Raw genomic sequence first — 6,133 nt, forward strand, 5'->3', positions numbered from 1 at the left:
CACCTCCAGGGAAAGCCAAGACACAGAAAAGCGCGTGCAGGGAACACACATGCGCACGCGCACACACACAGTCTCCTCAGCCTTCCTCTCGCTCTGCCAATTCCTTGTTACGCCCCCATGAGACCACCACCACCACTGCCACCCAAGCTGTCGCCACCACCCCCCAACTACCCACCACCAGCTAGTAAACGTTTTCCGGACAAAGGAACCTCGCCGACAGGCCGCCTCTGGCACTCAGCCCTGTTGACGCGGCTGGGCGCACCTCCGGCAAGGCCACGGCCAGATGCATTCACTTGCAGGGACTGGCTGCTAAAGGCCAAGATTCCTCCCACCCCCGCCCGCCGCGGCCCCCTCGCTAGCACTGCGGTGCCGTCCTTGCTGCTCCCGGACATGAAAGTCTCCTCCTAGGCCCGCACGGCGTCCCCAGACAAAGCGCAGCTGCTGCAGGGCTGGCCACCCTCAGCATCCCTGCCACCTGCTGCCACCCCCACAGCCCTCACTGCTGTTGCCCCCGCAGTGAACCGCCTCCTGCTGTCCCCCCACAGCACCTGACACCCCGACTGTGCCCCCGTGAAGCCTGTTCAGCGCGACCCCGGATATTCTACCACCTACGTCCACAAGCCCACCCTCGCTGCCTGCCGTCCGGGGCGTCCTGGAGCAGCGCTCCGCTCAGCACACCAGCTCCTCTGTTGTCACTCACACTCAGCTCAGCGACCTGCTCCTATCGCACCACCCACGCCGCTCAGCCATCCTCCCCGCAGCCGGCGCCCCCAACCTCCCCGCAGCGCAGGAGGGGTCATCTTCGGCAACTTCTCTCTGAACTCTCTGAGGTCTATCCTTCGGCAACCCCGAAGCAGCAAAACATTTGAAAACATCGATATCTCGTATGTGCCCTACTCCTCCCTTCCTTCCCGTGCACCCTGTATTTAAACCTCATGACAATCCCATGTGGTGGGGACCTCTGTCATCGTTTGACAGTAGGGCACCAGCTTCAGCGTCGTAGGCCTAGGAGAGAGTTTCAGCCCTGCCGCCCACATACTGCATGCCAACGGGCAGCTTAGCCTCTCAGAGCCTCCGCTCCCTCGTCTGTAGAATAGGAAGGATAAGTAATCATACCGCCACGATGGTAGCTGTGAGTGCTCAGTGCGGCACCCTGCACGGCGGAAGTGCTCAGTCAGTGGCTGTGATAACCTGGATGATGAGGATGAGGATGAGGAGGAGGATGATTTCCATTTGTGGATTCAAAGGACTTAGCTTCTTGAGTTGTCAGAGAGAGGTCAAGGCTCCACAGTACAAACTAGAAGGGCTCAGCCTGGGAGTCCAGGGCTGGTCTGGCGCCCGTAGGGACTACAGTCCACTCCACACTGCTTCTAGGTGCTTCTGGGGTTGGTGGTAGGGTCTTGGTGCCCAACCCCAAGGTGGGACCTGGGCACAAGCAGGGCCTGGCAGGACTTGCAGGGGCATCAGAGGCCAATGCAAATGGCCCACCTGGGGCCTGGGACAAGCAGGCTCTACTGGAGGACACTGGCAGGACCCAACCTTCTCTTTGAATGCTTGACAGATGCCAAACAATTGTTCAGGCCGAAGGGAAGTCCTTAGGCCCAACACTGGACGTTCCAGCCATCCCATTGCCCCAGCCAACACCACATGTGACAGAAGAACTGCTCAGTTAACCCACAGAAGCATGATAAATAATAAGTTGTCGGGCTTTTTAAGCCACTAGGTTTTGGAGTAGTTAGTGATCAGTGATAAATAACTGAAACAGAGCATTTCCTAGGAATCAGCCGCCTCAAAGGCAATTTTATCACACATGCCAGCATCCCATGTTGTGCCTGTTGCTTCAATCTGTGGGATGCCCTTGCCCTTTCTCAACCTCACTTGATTCATCTGAAAAATGGAAGGATTGGACCAGAAGACTACTCTTTCTCCTAGTGAAACTACAACTGAGATTTTAGGTGTGGGATTGAAGGCCAGGGTGGTGAAGTTAGGAAGGAAAGAAATGAATTTCAGAGGCAGTGGGGTCACTCGCAGGACTTTGTGACATTGTGACAAGACTCTGATGAAGTAGCCATTTCAATGAATCTGGAAGGACCTTTGTGAATGATTTGACTAAATGAGTATAACAGATGTCACACCACGTGACTTCCAAAACTGGATCATAAAAACGCCATTCAGCTTCCATTCTGTGCCTTTGGGATGCTCAGCCCTTGAATCCAGCACATGGACAGGCCACGTGTAGGTGTTCTGATGACAGCCACCATCAACCACCAGCCAGGTGAGCGAGGGACCCTCCAGGTGACTCCATCCGCCAGACAGCAAGTCACCCCAGGCGTTCTTCCCAGCTGAGGCCTGACATCTTGGAGCAGAGATAAACTGTCCTGACCCACAGAATCTGTGCAAAAACTAAAAGTGTGCTTTATGCCATTAAGTTTTCAGATGGTCTGTTACTCAACATTAGTAGCAGAAACACCTACTAAGTGAGCTCTTTGGGGGGCTTCTAGCATTTGTTATTCGTCAACTACAACTGAAATAGGACATCAGTGGAGTTACCTAAGAAGTCTCATTGCATGTCCTGCCATGAAATCTGCTGCGCTGCAGTGCTTCAAGGAGCAGCCTTGCTCACATGCAGAGAACTGGAATCCCTGCAATTTTGAGGAGCATCCTTGGTTTATTCGTGGAAACTCAGTATCATCCAAAGCTGGTGGAGATGCTTAATAGAGCCTCTTCTCACTTTTAAATTTAAATGAACAGTTCATTTGGTTTTGTCATTGTCTACTCAAGATGTAGTGATGGTTTGGTCCATTTCACCGTGAGCGGAAGGAGGAGGGGGCAGTGCGGTCTGAGGCCTGAACAATCAGGCCGGTGTTGAAGGCTCTCTTGAGTCAGCAGCACTGATCTCATCGAGCCTCACTCCTCTGCTATACCCGGCGCTGCCCCAGAAGTCCCAGCGTGCCAGACCACTCTTTATCACTTGGATCGTCCACCCCAAGCTACTCTGCCCAGATTCTAATCTGATCCACGACTCTTTCTCCTTGCCTAGTCTTCCAAATCCACTTTCTCACTTTGAAAGAATGCTTGAGCATATCCTTTGACTTCTGAGAAATCATAGCCGATGTGAAATGAAATGAGTTATTTATAACCCCAAAATGTACACTGCCCCCCAAAGTTTCAATTCTTTCAAAAATTAAACAGCAGAAAAACTTAAACTTGCTGAAGGCTGTGGGTGTGTTTTAATGTCTGAGGAAGGGGTATGAGGGCCATATGGAGGGCTTCACCACCCCTCCTCCAGCACAGGACCAGCGGACATATGGGGCTGAAGAAGGGGGTGGGGGCAGAGTTTGCAGGGCCCTGTGAGCAGTGGTGAGGGGTCTGCATTTTGCTCTGGGTGCCATGAAAAGTCCATAGAAGAGCTTGAAGCAGAGAAGGGAGATGACTGGATGTGCACTTTTAAAAACCCAACCTTCTGGCAGCTGAGTGGAGAAGGGATAGTAGGTGCAAGATTGGAAGAAGGGAGACCAGTGAGGAGGCCGGAGCAGTGGTTCAGAGGAAAGGTGATGGGAGGGGGTAGAAAGGTGGAGGAAGGAACAGAAACAAACGGATGAATTCATAAGGATTTGTAGGAGGTGGTTCTAACATTGGAAGTAGGAACAGAGCAGCCTTAGCCACTGGCCTGGAAATCAAGTTCCTGTCGCCCTCTTGAGGCAGGACTTCCTCCCCTCTAGCCTTTCCCAGGGCAGACTGGACAGGAAGTCCTGCCCTACTTCTCTCTGAGCCCCCTTCCCAGGAGCTAGGATTTGGGTGTTACCAAGGAGACCAGGCGAGAAAGAGACCCTGGATCCTGGGGAAAGGCAGGGTGATAGACTGTGAAGTCCCCTAGAGGGGTCTCTGATGATGCTTCCTTCTCTGACCACCCAGTGGTGCCTCCCCCTCCCCCTTCCCTCCCTGATATGTGTCCCCGTTTATCCCCCTTATAACCCTCAAGACGATCTCAAAATAGCCTTTTTGTTTACTAATTTACTTGTTCTTGTTTCCGAGGCAGAGTTGGTAACCACTTAGTGAATGAATGAATGATGCAGCCAGGAATAAACACAACATATTGGGTTACAATAAACTGTTGCAAGTAAACTAAATAGTTTAGCTCCCCAACATTTAAGTGAAAGAAAAAACAAGACATGGGGGGGTGGGGGAAAGGCTTTTTAAAAATCACTGGGAGGAAGAAATATCTTACTTGTGTAAAAGGGACTTCAGTATTTATATGCCCCTTCAAGGCTAGAAGCTGGGATCAAATAAGTCTGTTAAAACTGCTCTAAATGTGCTGTGTGGCTCTAAACATAGACATGGAGCTGTTTGGGGGATCTGCTCCTGCCTTGCTCTAGGAAGGATCCCTTGGGCATTCTCTTGCCAGCATGCCAAGTGCCCCTCCTTGTTCTCAGTTTAGCTCTGATCAGAGGTGTAAAAGTTAATAAAAAGAAACCTCAATTAATGAGAGTTGGGAGACCAGAAAGGGGAGCTGTCACATCCCACAACAATAGCAGAGCCCAACAGGAAGAAGAAAGACTCCTCTTCCCTGATGAGGACTCGGCCCATGCAAAGCCACGGCCTCTTTGTTCACTACAGCCCCAGCAACTTCCTTTCCCCCCTCTATAAAAGGGTTCTCCTTCCCTTGCTGCGGGGGGACTTGCACGTGGCTCACCATGGTGGCAGACCCCAGACTGCAATTTTCTGCTGATCCTGAATAAGCCCATCTTTGCTGAAGAATAACTGGCAGTCTATTTGTTCTAGGTCAACAGAGGCAAGAGGTCCCATAGGCTCACACTCTAGAAATTAGCTCTAACCACAGCAAGCACAAATTAAGCACTTACTGTGTGCCACCCTCAGTGCTAAGCACCTCAGAAAGAAAATGATCTCATTTAAATAGCCTCACACTCATTTTAGAGTATTATTACTATTTTCCATTTTATAGGCGGGAAAACTGAGCATCAGAAGACTGAGGGGTTCACCAAGTCAACCAAGTGACAGTGATGGAATGTGAGCCCCATTCTCCTGACTCCAAAATTCTTCCTCTTTAAAGACCTCCCGATGCCAGAGTTGAGGTTGGTGACGTATAAAGCTGTCCTGTGGCAGGGGAACCTCTCTATAGAACGCTGTCTGATTGTTTTCAATATGGAGACATTGGCTGGCAGATAGGGTTTCCAGGAGCCGTGGGGTGGGGCTTGGGGAGCAGTTGCTTTGAGCAGACAATACACGGCCAAGATCTAGGTTTCATTGGATGTATAGTCACTGGGCTTTCTTTCTAGAAACCAAGGGCTTGTCTGTAAAGAAGTGATTTGGGAGCTTCCTTGCTCACTTTGTGGGCTGCTGCTGCATCCATGCCTCCCCAGCTTGGACCTGAAGGCATGAGGTGCCTAGTATTTCTGCAAAATCTCTATGGCAGCAGGAGCCTCACCGCCCCTCGGCCACGTCTCCAGCCTCACCTACACAGGAGGACACGGGAGAGTGTGGAAGACATTACTGTGCTCAACGATATACCTGTTTTTCCTTTCCTCCTGATCACACTTCCCTACCCCTTGAGGTCAGGCAAGATCACGTGACCTGCTTTGGCCGATGAAATGTCAGCGGAAGTGATGTGCTTCTCTTCCTAGTGGAAGCCTGGAAGTGCTGATGCTTGACACCCTGTTCTTTCTTTGTTCTGGGGACTGTGCAGCTTTGGGGCCAAATTCAGCCCAGGGCTTCTTCTTGCAGCTTACCAACAGAGGAAGTGTGGTGTGGAGAGGACACGGGCCCTGCAGCTAAATCATCAGGTTTAAACCCCAGCTCTGTCACTTTGCAACTGTGTGACCTTGGGCAAGTCACTGCATTTCTTGGTGCCTCGGTTTCCCCACCTGCAAAATAGGGACCATCCTGGTGGTCTCATGGTGCTCTTATGACATTAAATGAGATCAAGTCCCAAAGCCTCAGTGCTGGGCTCAGCAGGTAGCAAGCAGTCAATAAACGTCTCTCAGGAAGATGAGGCAGGAGGGTATCTTATTTTTGCCTCTTTCATCTGTCCCCTGGGACCTGAGACGTGCCCATCCACCCTTCTGGACCTGGGCAAATCACATGCTGGGAACATAGAGGGGAGGGGGTGGCGAGA

This window comes from Eschrichtius robustus, chromosome 16, assembly GCF_028021215.1.
Source record: "Eschrichtius robustus isolate mEscRob2 chromosome 16, mEscRob2.pri, whole genome shotgun sequence".
In the NCBI taxonomy this organism is placed as follows: Eukaryota; Metazoa; Chordata; class Mammalia; order Artiodactyla; family Eschrichtiidae; genus Eschrichtius; species Eschrichtius robustus.